This window comes from Hemiscyllium ocellatum, chromosome X (genome assembly GCF_020745735.1).
Source record: "Hemiscyllium ocellatum isolate sHemOce1 chromosome X, sHemOce1.pat.X.cur, whole genome shotgun sequence".
Classification (NCBI taxonomy): Eukaryota; Metazoa; Chordata; class Chondrichthyes; order Orectolobiformes; family Hemiscylliidae; genus Hemiscyllium; species Hemiscyllium ocellatum.
In genome coordinates, this window is record NC_083453.1 from 2252210 (window position 1) to 2270841 (window position 18632).

Genomic DNA, 18632 nt, shown 5'->3' on the forward strand with positions numbered 1-18632 from the left:
CTGCATTTAAAGTACACCCACATCATCATCACACTTGCAATCAACTTGTACAGAGATGTGATGAAACATGTTGGGAACCGGGGGAACTTGTACCCAGTTCTGATTTAGTTCAGGGGTAGAGACACTACATCTGCACCACAAGAACCCGACCATCTCCAATCATAGGCACTTACCAGGCAAACCGCATACAGCTATTACAACGTAGAATATGTTCCTGACCACTTCAATTGAACGATGCATTTTCTGAGTGAAGAGATCAATTACTTTGTGCTGCAAGTAATTTCTCTGATTCAAAGTGGGATAAACACTCTTATTTTATACCCTGCAGGAAATGCCAGGGGAAACTGTGGTTGCAAAATTTTTAGAGTTGATTATTCTCTGGAGAATTCATGAACAAATATTACGTCAGACGAGTTAACTCCCGGGTGACAGAGATGATTAAAAATCTATTTCGGAAAGGTATGCAGCTCTCTTGAGATGAAGAAATTTATTTGATACATTCTTAGGCTCAAACATATCACCAAGTACTCCCGCCCAGCATTTTCATCATAGGATCCCGGAGTGTGGAAACAGGCGACTGAGCCAAAAACACCACACTGACCTCCTCAAAACTTACGAACACAGACCCAATCCCCTATTCTATCACTCTAAACTTACCGCTAACGAATGCACCTAACCTACACATTGCTGAACAGTATGTCCAATTTAGCATGGCCAATCCATCTAACCTGCACATCTTTGGACTGTGGGAGGAAAGCAGAGCACCCAGAGCAAGCCCATGCAGACACAGAGAGAATGTGCAAACCCCACGCAGACAGTCACCCAAGGCTGGATTTGCACCCAGGTCCCTGCTGCTTTGAGGCAGCAGTGCTAACCACTGAGTCACTGTGCCGCCCCAAATGATTGGCAGGTTTTGCCACAGGGTCTGTGCTGACTGGGTCAGCTTTCTGTAAGTGCGGCTCAGCTTCTCTCAATCAGCAACCCCACTTCCACCATCACTTCACTGTTTCCCTCGGCCAGATCAGGAGTAATGTGCGTTATTCTGGTGGCACTTTCATAGAAAGGATAAGGTGGAGAGTGCTGAGAAAGATTTACCAGGAAGTTTCCAGGGATGGAAGGTTTGAGATATAAGGGGAGGCTGGGTAGACTGGGACTGTTTTCACTGGATCACAGGAGGTTGAGGGGTGACCTTATAAAGATTCATAAAATCATGAAGTGCATAAATGAGGTGAATGGAATGTGTCTTTTCCCTCTGGTGCGGGATTTCAAGACTAAGGGCATATTTTTAAGGTGGAAGGAGAAAGATTAAAAACACAGAGTGGTTTGTGTGTGGAGAATGAACACCCAGAGAAGATGGTGGATGTGGGCACAGTTGCAACATTTACAAGATATTTAGATAAATACATGAATGAGGAATGTTTGGAGGGATATGGGCCAAAGGTGGGCAGGTGGGATGAGTTTATTTTGGAGTAATGGTCAGCATGGACTGGTTGGACCGAAAAGTCTATTTCCGTGCTGTATGACACTCTAACTCCATGTCTCTATGATTGAGCTGATTCATCAATGCCCTTCACATTGAATCTTTCTTTTCCACACTCCAAGACCAATCATTTAAGATCCTAACCACTGTCCTGTGAAAGGAACATTTAGCATCAGGACACTATTTCATTCATTGCCATTCAGTGTGTATCTGTATCTTTGATGAAGTTGCCCCCAACCCCTTTTGCTCATTGTGGATCTCTCTCTGTTTCTCTTACCTTTTTGAGTCTCTGCAATACGCCATCTCTGGAAAGTGGAATCTCTGTAACATTTCTCACCCCTACACCCTGTGATGATGCTGTCACTTTAAAAAGGTTATTTTGTCCTTGGTCTTTTTGAAGAGTGTTCATAACGACAGAGGTCCGGAGGAGCCTGGGGAGTTTAACAGTTTAACAATGGACGGGGAATGGCCAGTTCTCCAAGGTCAGGCTTTCTCTAGTCTTTTGCTTTTTTGCTGCATTATTCACAAGATTTTGGAGTCCGGAAGTGTTGCAAGCTTCAGGAAAAGATTCCGCTGACTTTCTCTGAAATCTCTCACTGGATGTTGGCCCCTCCTGCCTGCAGACATTGTGTTTGAAGTTACCTTTCTGTCTAGGGGTGTGCTTATGGAACGTTACTGCATTGAAACAGCTAGTTAGTTAGGTTACTGTATAAGATCAGTTCGGTTTGTTATGGACCAGGCCCGACCCCACTCAAATTAATTTAAGTTGGGAGCCTTATTGTAAAGACAGATGTGAAGTGGCTATTTCAGGTATGATGCAACTGGACAAACCACTCGGTTTTGAGCAAAGCATATTTAATTGAAACACTACAGTTGAAGCACAAACATAAGAAAGTGGGATTTAGCACAACTAAACGATGGGCCAAATACTGACAAATGGGACAAGGTTGGGTTAGGATATCTGGTTGGCATGAATGAGTTGGAACAAAGGGTCTGTTTCCATGCTGTGCGTCTCTGTGTCCCTATTGGAAAACGTATCGTACATTCTCAAGTAATCGTCAGGTATTTTTGAGGACTTTTAAGGCTAAATTTATGTGGTCGTCTATGACATAGAAACGACTTTTGAGTGGCTGAATTTCATGCCTGTCAAAATTCATTACGTATCATTATCAAAAGATCCAATTGATCTCTTAACAAATAAACAGAAGGAACAATGAATTATGGCAATATTGAAAACCCGGAGAAGAGGGTAACAGCCTGTGCACTGGAAGACCTGGAGGGGAGCGTGACGGCTGGCACACTGACTCATAAATGGTGATCTGTTATCTATGAAGCACTAGAGTCAACTCTTACACCCAGACCAATCCCTCTGTCCTATCACACGGTATTTCGCTAGGCTAATGCACGAACCTACACATCCCTGCACACTGTGGGCAATTTAGTATGGCCAAGTCACCCTAACCTGCACACCAAAAGCGAAGTAGCCTGATGGAACCCAGGAAAATACCGGGAGAATGTGCAAACTCTACCCAGACAGTCGCCCGAGGCTGGAACCGAACCCAGGCCCCTGGCGCAGTGAGACAGCAGTGCTAACCACTGTGGAATTCTACAATCAATCCCAACAAGAGGTCCCAATCTGTTATGGACCTGGCCGGACCCCTCAAAACATTTTAACCATTCGAAAACCTAACCATCCCCATATAGCAACTATTGCTAAATAACTGTTCCAGTACAATGACATCCCATAACACACCCCTTGGTAAAAAGGTAAATTCAAACACAGATTCTTATAGGCAGCGGGGAGCAGCATGAACAGAGATTTCAGAAGAGGTCAGAGGAATTCCTTACTGAAGTTTGTACCTCCTCTGGACTCACACATCTTGAGACTGCTACAGTTAAAAACAAACTAGAAAATAACTGAGCTGGGAAAACTGGCCACTCCCCTTCCATTGTTCAATTAAACACTTCCTAGTCTCCTTAACATGTCTGCCTTTACAACCTCTCTTCAAACAAATCCAGGACAAATTAAAATGACAGCATCATCAGATCTGTCATCAGTAACAGATTTTGAGTGCGAGCAGCAGCTGAGTTTAATTGAAAACAGAAGACTACAGCTAAGGTAAAACAGTTTGTTTTAAAATTCCTTACCGATGGCAGGCAGCGGTGATTATTTTATTCTTCACAGAAAGAGCGGGAACAGCAGGGGAAGTGATGTGTGGGGTGTGGGGATGGATTTTGAGGCAGGAAATTGCAGGGGCAACTCAAAAGTCAAAAGTTAATTCCCCTTGACACTGCCTCTGGGACAGGGACAGCACCGGGTTAAATACAGAGTGAACTCTTTCTACTCTTTGTAAACAGAAAAGTGAAGTTTCCTCAACTATTTAGAGCTCAAAGGTTCCTTGACTCCCTTGCACTCAAAATAATGTTCCTTCGACTCTGAAAATAAAATAAGACTTCACTCCAATTACATCCCCTCCAAACACTCTTGGGATAGGGGCAACAAAGGGTTGAAATCGAGTCCCTTAACTCATTAGAAGTCAAAGTAAACTAAAAATCAAATTCCCCTTGGTCAACCTCCATCAAACTCACTGGAGACAGGGACAGCAAAGGGTAAAATTAAGCCCTTGTGTCTTTCAGAAAGCCCAAAACGAAAATAGAAATAAATTAAAACAGCCCCTGCTGGGGTACTACACCGAAAACAAACGCAAATTCCAAAATGTTGGATGGAAACTTATATGATGGAACAGAAACTTATGAAATGACGATCCCATTTTCCAGGCTGGTGATGCACTCGAGTTCCAACAGTGCCCACCGGTCTCTAAATGCCTCGACGATGTTGGGGATGACCAGGTGCTCTCTCTCCAGGGATACCCGAGGGCAGATGTAACCGTGAAAGAGGGGCAGGCAGTTGAGAACGACAAGCCCGTCCTCGGCCTGCTGCCTGGACCTGTTAATGGCCATCTTGGGCAGGCCCAGGTGCAGAGACATGAGAAGGCCTGGAGACTTGTCCGCTTAACCCCAAACCTGGTGTCAGTAGATCTGGAAGGTGGGACTGAAATGTAAACAACATTTTAACAGTAGACCCTTCAAAAACCGAACAAGAAGCTGTAAATGAGCACACAGCAAATACGCATGGAAAACCGTCTCCTCCAGGTCACAGAACCTGTGTGTGGTCTGACACCTGGTAGACTCCCTCAGCTGACAGTTGTTTGGGACCACTGCAGGCAGCACTCTCCACACCAGATTCCTGGGATAAGAGGGGAGGACCCCTTTGTAGATGACGCTCCGACAGGAATGTCAGCTCACAGAGGGAAAAACGTCACGACAAGGCATGTCCAGGCAGCGGGCTGAGGCGTAGCACTGGAGAATATGCAGCATCAGCCCGTACAGATAACGCCTCAGTACTGTTCGAAAGGGCACCGGGAGGATACGTGTTGCTGGAAAAGCGCAGCAGGTCAGGCAGCATCCAAGGAACAGGAAATTCGACGTTTGGGGCAGAAGCCCTTCATCACTTTTTCCACTGGGAGGATATTCCTCAGACAACTCAGATTGTGGAACACCCTGTCACGGAGGAGGAAACGGGCTGTGGGGCTGATGTCGAGTTCGGGATGGACAGGGGTCAGAATTCTGTCTCCTTTCTTGCTCCAGAGGACACTATTACACTGATCGTTCCCCATTTATTCATGTTCATCCATCGTTCTTGATGCAGTCATATCTGGTGTGACTTAAATGTGTTGTTTAATGGCATCCTTGTGTTCATGCATTGAGCACTATTTTTGTCATCGCTAATATTAGGCAGATTTGCTCTGACAGACCCTTCCTTTTCGTCCATTCATCCCATTATCACTGTTATCCATTCCCCTTCACATGCTGTGGCATTATCATTTGTTTTATTGATGCTAACATTGAATAATTCGCTTAAAAGGAAACATCAACACGTGTGTGAAGTTTTCTCTGAACTTGGACAGTGTTGCTACATAAATAAGTGTGTTTGTACAGCAGTTTATATCCCGGAGCATATTTGCGGCATATCGGAATACATATTCAGAATATTCATCAAATAATGGATCTAAAGTATTAAAATATTTGAAAAGGTACCACATCCATAGAAGGATGAAGCTACTGGATATCGCGAAGAGTAAAATCAGAGACTTTCTTCTGCTCTCCATCTCTGGGTCACAATGATTCTGCCCCTTGCTCTGATCCCTCAGTCTCATACGGGCTCGACTGGCCACTAAAATGTACCTGACTGTCAGTGTGTTAATCAACAGAATTAAAGCAAATGGGAGCATTGGAGTTAGCACCTTTTCAAACCTATTGAATCCTACTCGTACAGGATCATGATAATATGCTTCAGTATTGGTGCAGTACCACTCGACATTGTTAATGATTCTGAAGGCTTCGTACCTGAAGTAGGTGGGAATGTTTTTGAAACAGAGCAGAATGCCTGTTGCTGCTAGAACCACTGTCGCAGTTTTCTTGGTGCAATATTTCATTTTCAACTTCTGGCAACAAATGGCAACAAATCGATCAAATGTAAAAGTGACGGTGAACCAGACGGAACAATCGGTGGCAGCACGGCGCAGGGTATAGTGAACTCTGCAGACAGTCGTCATATCCAAGAAACTCCCAGGAAAAAAATAGGATTTCATCCGGTACAGTATGACCTCAAGGATAATGTACAGAAGATCCGCTGAAACCATGGCAACCAGGTAACAGTTGGTGCATGGGGAGATTCCACATTTTCCTCTGAATAAAATCACAAGTGCCAGTAAATTCACTGTGGGAGAGTGAAGGGAAAGGGAATTAGAAACTATGGAAAAATCATTCACAGTTTCTGAGGACAGTCCTTTGAACAAAACAAATTAGCAATGCCTTCAACAGGTCTCCAAGGTGGGCAGATCAGTGTTAAGATCAGGTTGAACAGGTATCAGTCAGAGGGGTGGATCATATTACACACTGGAAGCAGGTCAGTGCTTTAGTATTCCAATGGGGAATTGTGTGTCTGAAGCTGGAGATGTGCAACTTTGGAGTAGACCCTCTGCCCCACCTGCTGCAACGTGTCCTATTTCCTTTTCTGTTGCAAAGTGTGTTACCTGCCAAGAAATACTCACTACCCCATTAGACTCACTCTCTGAGTTGAGTGTCTGTCCTTCACACGTCATATTTTGTGGCCTTACCTCTGGTAGATCACTTTCAAGTCCACCCCCAACCCGCCAGCCAAATTAACGAGCCAATCTTTATTGGTAATTCGCAAATCATTCAGGGATTTCTTTTCACTTCTAGCCTTGTGTCAGCAATGAGGCAAGTGTTTGTTGATATGTTACTGTCCAAAAATTAGGTCGATGTCCCTTCATTCCTTCATGCTGTTTGGCACCCTACTTCCCATTGAACTGTGTCTCTGTGACGAGACCCCAGTTGATGTGAAGGTGGGTGCAGGAGGAGAGCTCTGTAGATCTGTTCCCACTGCTCCACATATCGCCAATTGAAATAAAACTGCGCAAGAATACACATCATCAATTTACATTTCACACAAAACGATCTGTCAAACAGGTTCCTCAGGAAATACAATTCTTTGTTTGCAATCGGGAGAAAACATATTCAACAAGTATGGCATCTTTGATTACCATGGAATTCAGGAAGATCAAAGAGTAAATGGTTATCCCAATTAAAGTACTTAAAGACACTCTCTCCCTCTCTCTTTCTGTTCCTGAAAGGAACAGAGAACAAAACAGGTTCTTGTGCCGAAATGGACAAATTCCGAAAGAACAGGAACAATTTAACGAATGGATTATTTGTAAACACTAAATGAAAAGGTGTTGGATGTTGCAACGTTACTTGTTCTGTGTTTCTACACACGTGGTTATGTCAATAAACGTGCACCTTTGCACATAAAGTCTTGTACATGCAGATTCTTCAGAAAATATAATGTTTTGATGTTCTTTCAGTCGCTCTATCAAAATGAGGAAAAGGATTCACTCTGAACTGATGTTTTGGGATTTTTTTTGTTTCTGAATTGGGGCACGTTAGCCTGAGCAGCTTCCTCATGACAGCTTTCTCTCCAATTCAGCTTGTTCTTAGCAAACTTTCCTCCAACTCAGCTTTATCCTCAGAACCTTCCATCCAATCCAGCGTGTTCTTACCAGACATTCCCCCAACTCAATATGTTTTTAAGTGAGCTTCTGTGCTACTCAGATTCCGTCCAAATGAATCAGATACAGCAATAACCTCTCCAAGGCAGTCACAGTCCAATATATATTGACTCATGAAACCTCAACAATTCAAGGCGCTTGTGTTATGAAGATGTGGGCACAATTTAAAAAGCAGCAGAACTACCGGACACACCACCAAGTTTTCTCAATTAGGCAACAATGTGACAACTTGCTTGATCAACTCGATGAGCTCGTTTCCTGGAGACAAAAGGAAATTTGAAATCGGCCAAACAATTTAAATTTTACCCTGAAATATATCAAACTTCAATCCTGACTGAATTGAGTATATCGAAAATCTTAAATGCCCATGACACAATACGATGCTTTGGGAGTAAAAGACTGGGGAAAATCGAACACTTGAGAGGAGAACTGCCAAACCCAGAATTTAAACCGACTGCTTAAAAAAAGCTGTCTTGAAAACGTACCGTTTTGCGGTCACCTGTGATGCAGAAATTCCTAAGAAGAAGAAAAGAAGACACAGGAAGAACTAAATAGAAGGAAAGATGGCTCGTTTTGAGATTAGAAGTGTAGTTTTTGGGAGTTTTATCAGACGAGTATTATAGAAGAGAAGGCAAAAGATAGGTTAGAGTAAGGAATGGGAAATTAATGTATGTTATATTTGAATAAATAAAGTTGTTGTCTTTTACTTCAAATAGTTCTTGGCCACTCGGATTTTTACAGGTGACTGCAGAGCATAAATCTTTGCTGTGTTGCTGGTATTAAATTAAGCAGGAGGGTTTATCCTGTGTTGTAACAGTTTCAGGGTAAAACTTTCTGCTGAATTTAAAACCAGCACCTTAGCAAAGAATTATCCCGTGCAGTAATCTGCATAAATTCAAGTGGCAAACAACTCTTTAAAGTTAAAATTAACAACTTAATTTCCAAAAGTATAACAGAGAACAATTAACTAACAACTATTTACCATGCCTTACTCTAACTTATCTGTTATCTTCCCTTCTGTCATACTAGTCTGATAAAACTCCCAATTAAGATTTACAAAACCACACATCTTATCTCAAAACCAGCCAGCTTTCATTCTTCTATTCGGATCATCCTGGGTCTTCTTTTCTTCTTGTTAGGAATTTTTGCGTCACAGGTTACTGATCAAAAAGGTACCTTTTTTTTAGAGAACCGATTTTCAAGCAGTTTGTTTACATGCTGGGCATGGCAGTTCTCCTCTCAACTGTTCAATTTTTCCCGGGCCTTTATCCACAAAGCATCAGATTGTATCATTGGCTGTTAAGCTTGTCAGTTGACTCAATTCAAACTGTATTGGAGTTTGATATTTTTCGGTGAATATTTTAAACTGATTGGCTGAATTCGAATTTGCTTTTGTCTCCAGGAAACGAGCTATTTGAGTTTTTCGAACAAATGTTACATTGTTACCTTATGGAGAAGATTTGGTGCTGTGTCTGGTAGTTCTGCTGCTTTAAACTCTCCTAAAGTACACCCACATCTTCATAACACCTCTACCTTTAAGAAAAAAAAATGAACCATCAAAATGAAAAGATGGCTTCATTGTTTTTCCTACTTTTTAAACGCATTGCCCTAACATACAGATCACTTTAATACAAGTTCACCTTAACTTATTCCCATATACTGGTATATCTCATCAAAACTATTTAAAATCTGATTGAAGATTTGTAGCTCGGGTATCCGTTGTTGTGGTTCTGCTCGCCGAGCTGGAAGTTTTTGCTGCAAACTTTTCGTTCCCTGGCTAGGGAACATCATCAGTGCTGTTGGAGCCTCGTGTGAAGCGCTGCTTTGATGATGATGATGTTCCCTAGCCAGGGAACGAAACGTTTGCAGCAAAAACTTCCAGCTCGGCGAGCCGAACCACATCATCAAAACTATATTAGTTAAATCCACGAGAACGCATCCGTGATTAAATTCTTCTGACCTGCAACATGCATGATTTTTCTAACATAAGGTTTTAATGAAAGATTCTTATCTTTAAAATGTTCGAAGAATGTAAGCAGATCGTGGTCAGTGTACACAACCGTCTCTGTCACATTGTTTGTGACATACACATTAAAGTGTTGTAAGGCCAGCACAAACTCACTACTTCCTTTTCAGTTGTTGAGTATTTCCTCTGGTGGATGTTGATCTTCTTCGAAAAGCAACCAACTGGCAATTCAATCCCATCCTCATCTTCCTGTAGGAGTACAACTCCAACTCCAATATCACGAGCATTTGAAAAGGTTTTGAAAAGTTCGGTACAGCTAAAACTGGCTTGGTGGTTAATATTACTTTCAAAGGGTCGATTGCCTCCTGGCATGATTCTGACCACAAAAATGTTGTGTTCTTCTTCAGCAAATTGGTTAACCGTGCCACTACACAGCTGAAGTTTGGAGCAAACTTCCAATGGAATCTTTCTGAGTCCTAAGAGTCAATGCATCTCATTCTTTGAGTTTGGTTATGGAAATTCCTCGATGGCATTCGTTTTTACCTTCGGTAGGGTCAACGTTCCATGATTGATGTTATTATGTCCAAAGAACGTCACCTCTGCTTTCGCGAATTCAGTTTTATTGAAGTTTATCATCGGTTTTGTTTCTCGTAGTTGTTGAAAGAGCTCTGCCAACTTTACCATGTGATCTTTCCAGGACTTACAAAAGATCACTACATCGTCCAAATAGACTGCGTAGTTTGTTAACCCAGCCACAACTCTGTTCACTAGTCTTTGGAATGTGGGCGGCTGCGTCCTTCATTCCAAGGGACATCACTTTAAACTGATAAAGACCATTTGGGGTTCAAACGCAGAAATTTCTCTTGCTGTTTCTGACAAAGGTACCTGACAGTAACCACGCATTTAGTCCAACTGGTGATGGAACTGAGTTGCCCAACTTTCTCGATACAGTCCTCCAATCTAGGAATTGGATATGAGTCTGATTTTGTAATGCCGTTGACCTTCCAATATTCCACACAGAATCATTTAGTCTCATTCGGTTTGGGCACAAAGATGATCGGCGAACTCCACTCGCTCTGGCTTGGTTTGATGATGTTGTCGTCGAGCATGGCCTCCACCTCCATCTGGAACAGTCTGGCAGTGAGAGGATTAAGCTGATAGTGGTGTTGTTGTATCAGAGTAATATTCTCTACGTCTACTTCATGTACAATAGTCTGAGTCCTCCCCATCTGATTCTTACATGTGTCCTTGTATTGTAGTAACAAAAACATTTCAACTGCGTTATATGCTCCTGGGACAGATAGCTCACTCAGCTATCCCACTCCTCAAGGACTTCTTCAGTTTTAACGTCTATTTTGAGGCACATCAAGATCCACATGATCTGGATTTGATTCCTCACTCTGAGGGGCAGTAACTAACGCCTGTTTCTCTCGTGCAAAACGGTTTCAACATGTTCGCATGACATACCCCATACCTGTTTTTATCCAGCTGGCATCTTTACTAAATAGTTCACCTGACTCAACCTTTTCTCAATTTGATAGGGACCACTAAACCTGTCCTTGAAGGGATCTCCTATCACTGGTTACAGAACTAACAAATTATCCCTTCGAGAAAATGTCCGAGTCTCAGAGCTGTTATCTGACATCTACTTCATTCTGCACTGTGCTCTCTTTAGATACTGTTTAGCTAACCCCCCTCACCTCCAATACATAATCTAAGTGTAAGATCTCCGACTTGGCCCTGTCAATTTTTCTTTAATTAATTTCGAAGGGCCTCTCACTTCATGACCGAATATTAACTGGAAGGGAGTGAACTGAGTGATTTGTTTGGGGCATCTCTAATGGCAAACGATGCGAATGGGATACCTTTATCCCAATCATTCGGATAATCCTGACAGTATGTTCTCAACATGGTCTTCAAGGTCTGATGCCACCTTTCTAAAGCTCCCTGGGATTCAGGATGATACACACTGGATTGAAAGTGCTGTGTACCGAAGCTGTCCATAACCTGCTTAAACAGCCTAGCAGTAAAATCTGACCCTTGGTCCGACTGAATCTCTGGGTAGCCCATACCTTGTGAAAAAAGCTATTGACTCCTCTAGCCCGCTTTTTGCCTTGATACTCCGTGATGGAATTACCTGAGAAAATCTGGTGGACGCATCCATTATATTTCACAAGTACTGGTTCCCACTTTTAGCTCTTCGGAGGGACCTACACAGTCAATTACAACCCGCATGAAAAGATTTCAAATGCGGGAATTGGCAGCAAAGGTGTTGGTTTTATCATCAACTGTGGCTTACTTACCATTTGACGTGTATGACATGTACAGCAAAATCCACCACATTCTTCGGCGTGCCAAGCCAATAAAAATGTTCTTGGACCTTAGCCTGAGTCTTTCATACCCCGAGGTGACCTCCTACATGTAGTGCTACCCATAACACATCCTGTCTGTATGCTACCAGTAACACCAACTGGTGCATTTCCTTTGGCCCATTTCTCCTCTGCATTAACTGCTATGGTCTCCATTTCCATCTTAGGATTCTGTCTTTCAGATAACAATCCTCCGGTATATTCTCTGCATCCTTTTCGGTGTGCACGCACATATTTATATCTTTCATCGTCTTGTCTTGCTGTTGTAAGTCTTTTAGCCTTTCAGGAGTAAACATTTCTGTTTGACCCTCTGTTTAAGATCGAGAACACTAACCTGCAAGTGTTTAAACATGCTTGGACTTTTCGTACCCCCAAACCTATTCAAATCTTTCTAAACCAGTCCAAATCACGGACCGGAGCCCCAAAATTGTTTCAACACGGAGTAAACCCTCCTGCTTAATTTAAAACCAGCAAAACAGAGAAGATTTATCCCACGCAGTAATCTGTAACAATTGAAGTGGACAAGATCTATTTAAAGTAAAAATTAACGACTTTATTTCCAAAAGTATAACAGATAATAATAAACTAACAACTATTTACCATTCCTTACTCTAACCTTCCCTTCTATAATACTAGTCTGAGAAAACTCCCAATTTACAAAAGATTTACAAAACCACACTCCTTATCTCTAAACCAGAAAGCTTTCATTCTTCTATTCGGATCATCCTGGGTCTTCTTTTCTTCTTCTTCGGAATTTCTGCGTCACAGATTACTGATCACAAAGGTACTTTTCAGGGAGATTTGTTTCTTAGAAGTCTGCTTCCAGTTTGAGCTTGGCAGTTCTACTCTCAACTGTTCAATTTTCCCCAGTCGCATACCCCTCAAAACATCGGATTGTGTCACTGGCTTTTCAGTTTCTCAATGTTCTCAATTCAAACTGGATTGGAACTTCATATTTTTCGGAGTATAATTTAAAATAATTAGCCGAATTTGAATTTGGTTTTGTCTCCAGGCAATGTGCTAATCAAATTGCTCAAACAGGTGTCATATTGTTGCCTTATTGAGAACATTTGGTGCAGTTCCCGTTAGGTCTGCTGCATTTAAAGTACACCCACATCATCATCACACTTGTAATCAACTTGGACAGAGATGTGATGAAACATGTGGGGAACCAGGGCAACTTGTACCCAGTTCTGATTTAGTTCAGGGATAGGGACACTACCTCTGAACCACAAGAACCCGACCAACAACAATCACAGACACTTACCAGGCAAACCGAGTACAGCGATTACAACGTAGAAAATGTTCCTGACCACTTCAATTGAACGATGCATTTTATGAATGAAGAGATCAATTACTTTGTGCTGCAAGCAATTTCTCTGATTCAGAGTGGGACAAACACTCTTATTTTATACCCTGCAGGAAATGCCAGGGGAAACTGTGGTTGCAAAATTTTTAGAGTTGATTATTCTCTGGAGAATTTACGAACAAAGCTTACGTCAGTCGAGTTAACTCCCGGGTGATAGAGATGATTAACAATCTATTTCGGACAGCTCTGCAGCTCTCTTGAGATGAGGAAATTTATTTGAGACATTCTTAGGTTCAAACATATCACCAAGTACTCCTGCCCAGCATTTTCATCGTAGGATCCTGAGAGTGTGGAAACAGGCGACTTAGCCAAAAAGACCACATTGACCTCCTCAGGATTAACCCACACAGACCCATTCCCCTATTCTATTTCGCTAAGTTGACCACTGACGAATGCACCAAACCTACACATTGCTGAACAGCATGTTCAATTTAGCATGATTAATCCATCTAACCTGCACATCTTTGGGCTGTGGGAGGAAAGCGGAGCACCAAGAGCAAACCCATGCAGACACAGAGAGAATGTGCAAACCCCACGCAGACAGTCACCCAAGGCTGGAATTGCACCCAGGTCCCAGGTGCTTTGAGGCAGCAGTGCTAACCACTGAGTCACTGTGCCGCCCCAAATGATTGGCAGGTTTTGCCACAGGGTCTGTGCTGACTGGGTCAGCTCTCTGTAAGGGCAGCTCAGCTTCTCTCAATCAGCAACCCCACTTCCACCATCATTTCACTGATTCCCTAGGCCAGATCAGGAATAATGTGCCCAGTTCTGGTGGCACTTTCATAGAAATGATAAGGTGGAGAGTGCTCAGAAAAGTTGAACAGGATGTTTCCAGGGATGGAAGGTTTGAGATATAAGGAGAGGCTGGGTAGACTGGGACTGTTTTCACTGGATCACAGGAGGTTGAGGGGTGACCTTATAAAGATTCATAAAATCATGAAGTGCATAAATGAGGTGAATGGAAGGTGTCTTTTCCCTCTGGTGTGGGATTTCAAGACTGAGGTCATATTTTTAAGGTGAAAGGAGAAAGATTGAAAACACAGAGTGGTTTGTGTGTGGAGAATGAACACCCAGAGAAGATGGTGGATGTGGGCACAGTTGCAACATTTACAAGATATTTAGATAAATACATGAATGAGAAATGTTTGGATGGATATGAGCCAAAAGCGGGCAGGTGGGACGAGTTTATTTTGGAGTTATGGTCAGCATGGACTGGTTGGACCGAAGAGTCTATTTCCGTGCTGTATGACTCTCTAACTCCATGTCTCTATGATTGAGCTGATTCATCAATGCCCTTCACATTGAATCTTTCTTCTCCACACTCCAAGACCATTCATTTCAGATCCTAACCACTGTCCTGTGAAAGGTACATTTTGCATCAGGACACTATTTCATTCATTGCCATTCAGTGTGTATCTGTATCTTTGATGAACTTGCCCCAACTCCTTTTGCACATTGTGGATCTCTCTCTGCTTCTCTTACCTTTTTGAGTCTCTGCAATATGCCATCTCTGGAAAGTGGAATCTCTGTAACATTTCTCACCCCTACACCCTGTGATGATGCTGTCACTTTAAAAAGGCTATTTTGTCCTGGGTCTTTTGGAAGAGTGTTCATAACGCAGAGGTCCCGAGGAGTCTGGGGAGTTTAACAGTTTAACAATGGACGGGGAGTGGCCAGTTCTCCCAGATCAAACTTTCTCCAATCTTTTGTCTTTTGCTGCAGCATTCACAAGATGTTGGAGTGCGGAAGTTTTGCAAGCTTCAGGAAAAGATTCCTCTGGCTTTCTCTGAAATCTCTCACTGGATGTTGTCCCCTCCTGCCTGCACACCTTGATTCTGAAGTTACCTTTCTGTAAGTGGCGTGCTTATGGGATGTGCCTGCATTGAAACAACTATTTAGTTAGATTACTGTATCGGATCAGTATGGTGTGTTAGGGACCAGGCCCGACCCCACTCTAATTAATTTAAGATGGGAGCCTTATTGTAAAGACAGATGTGAAGTAGGTATTTCAGGTATGATGTAAGTGGTCAAACCACTCGGTTTCAAGCAAAACATATTGAATGTAAACACTACAGTTGAAGCACAAACAAAAGAAAGTGGAATTAAGCTCAACTATTCGATGGTCCAAATACTGACAAAGGGGACGAGATTGGGTTAGCATATCTAGTTAGCATGAATGAGTTGGACCAAAGGTTCTGTTTCCATGCTGTACGTCTGTGTGACACTATTGGAAAACTTATCATATATTCTGAAGTAATCGTCAGATATTTTTGACTACTTTTTAAGGCTAAATTTGTTTGGTCGTCTATGACATTGATACTATTTTTGAGTGGCTGAATTTCATGCCTGTCCAAATTCATTCCGTAACATTAGCAGAAATCCAATTGAATCATGAACAAATAAACAGAAATAACAATGAATTATGATAATGCTGAAAACCCGGAGTGGAGGGTAACTGCCTGTGGACTGGAAGACCTGGAGGGGAGCGTGACGGTTGGCACACTGACTCATAAATGGTGATGTGTTATCTATGAAGCACTAGGGTCAACTCTTACACGAGATACATGGAAAATTCCAGATTTTTGGCCAAAATTGTGTCAACATTTACATGAGATTGACTATTATTCAAGTATCTATGGTAACTGATCCGACATGGTAACTCTTCCTAATGAACTGAAACAATACAGTACCATCCCATAAACACACCCCTTTGCAAAAAGGTAAATTCATCAAAACCAAGGACAAAATAACCTTTTTCAAAGTGACGGCATCATCACACCTTCACCCTTTTAAAAGAGAACCACCAATACACAAAGATGTCTTCATTTTAAACCCTTTAGTCTTAGTCCGTTAGTACACTGCAACGCACATACATTGACTCTAAACATGCAAACATTCACTGCTACATTATATTTAAGTCTGTTTACTCCTGACACTGAACGCCTCCATTCTTCATCATCCATGTCTTGACAACACATCAACAATCACAATTTCTTATCCTGCCACTTATCAAATTGAAAGGCTGCACGAACAAGCTCCATCTAAACAGTCTGAAACTTTGTACTTAAATGTCTCCACAAACTTTAATGGGTCATAATCAGTTTGTACAATTGTATCAGACACATTGCTGGCAATATAGATGTGGAAATGTTGTAACGCGAACACCAAGCTCAAGATCTTCTTCTCAATTGTGGAATATTTCTGTTGATGAATATTCAATTTCGGGGAGAAATGCCCAATAGGTCTTTCTATTTCATCGTTGTCTTCGTGTAAGTGCACTGCACCGACACCCACATCAGCTGCATTGATAGCCACTCTGAATGGCTTTGCCGAATTGGGTATGCCTAATAATGGGGCAGTGATTATCACGGTTTTCAGGCTGTCTCAATGCTGTCTGACAGCTTACTGTCCATTGAAATTTTCTGCACTTCTTCAATAAATAAGTGTGTGGAACAGTTACTCTGCAAACATTTGGCATGAATTTCGGATAATCCCATTTAATCCCGGGAACATTCATACTTCTGTCTTCGTCATTAGTTAGTTAGTTAGAAGGATACAGCGCAGTACAGGCCCTTCGGCCCTCGATGTTGCGCCGACCGAATCCTACCTAACCTATACTAGCCCAATAACTTCCAAATGCCTATCCAATGCCCTCTTAAATGACCATAAAGAAGGAGAGTTCACCACTGATACGGGCAGGGCATTCCATGAACTCACAACCCGTTGTGTGAAGAATCTACCCCTAACATCTGTCCTATACCTACCACCCCTTAATTTAAAGCTATGTCCCCTAGTAACACCTGACTCCATTAGCGGTAAAAGGTTCTTAGTATCTACCCTATCTAAACCCCTAATCATCTTATACACTTCTATCAGATCTCCCCTAAACCTTCTCTTCTCCAATGAGAACAGCCCCAAGTGCCTCAGCCTTTCCTCATAAGATTTTCCTACCATTCCAGGCAACATCCTGGTAAACCTCCTCTGCACTCGTTCTAAAGCTTCCACATCCTTCCTATAGTATGGCGACCAAAACTGCACACAATACTCCAGATGAGGCCTCACCAGAGTCTTATACAACTGCAACATGACCTCAGGACTCCGGAACTCAATTCCTCTGCCAATAAAGCCCAGTACACCATATGCCTTCCTCACAGCACTATTTACCTGGGTGGCAACTTTCAGAGATCTGTGTACATAGACACCAAGATCCCTCTGCTCATCCACACTACCAAGTAGCCTACCATTAGCCCAGTAATCCATCATCTTGTTATTCCTACCAAAGTGAACGACTTCGCACTTAGCTACATTGAATTCCATTTGCCACATTTCCGCCCAGCTCTGCAACTTATCTATATGCCGCTGTAACCTACCACTTCCTTCCTCATTATCCACAACTCCACCGACTTTCGTGTCATCCGCAAACTTGCTTACCCAGCTTTCAAGTCCTTCCTCTAGATCATTTATAAAGATAACAAAAAGCAATGGTCCCAAAACAGATCCTTGTGGTACACCGCTAGTAACTGCGCTCCAAGATGAACATAATCCATCAACTACTACCCTCTGTCTCCTTCCAGCCAGCCAATTCCTAATCCAAACCTCTAATGTATCCTCAATGCCATACCTCTGAAGTTTTAGCATTAGCCTACCATGGGGAACCTTATCGAACGCCTTACTAAAATCCATATACACAACATCTACTGCTTTACCCTCATCCACTTCCATAGTCACCTTCTCAAAGAACTCAATAAGGTTTGTGAGGCACGACCTGCCCTTCACAAAACCATGCTGGCTATCCCTGATCACGTTATTCCTACCCAGATGTTCATAAATCTTATCCCTTACCATTCTCTCTAAGACTTTGCCCACCACTGAAGTCAGACTCACTGGCCTATAGTTACTAGGGCTATCCCTACTCCCTTTCTTGAACAATGGGACCACATTCGCTATCCTCCAGTCCTCTGGTACTATTCCCGTTGACAATGACGACATAAAAATCCAGGCCAATGGCTCTGCTATCTCCTCCCTAGCTTCCCATAGGATCCTGGGGTAAATGCCATCAGGCCCAGGAGACTTATCTATATTCATCCTTTCCAATATTCCCAAAACCTCTTCCCTGCATATTTCCAGGGCATCCATTCTAATTATTTGTGATTCCATATTCACATCAGCAACAGTGTCCTGTTCCTGAGTGAATACTGATGAAAAGTACTGATTTAATGTCTCTCCAATCTCCTCCGCCTCCACACACAACTTCCCACTACTATCCTTGACTGGACCGATACCTACCCTAGTCATC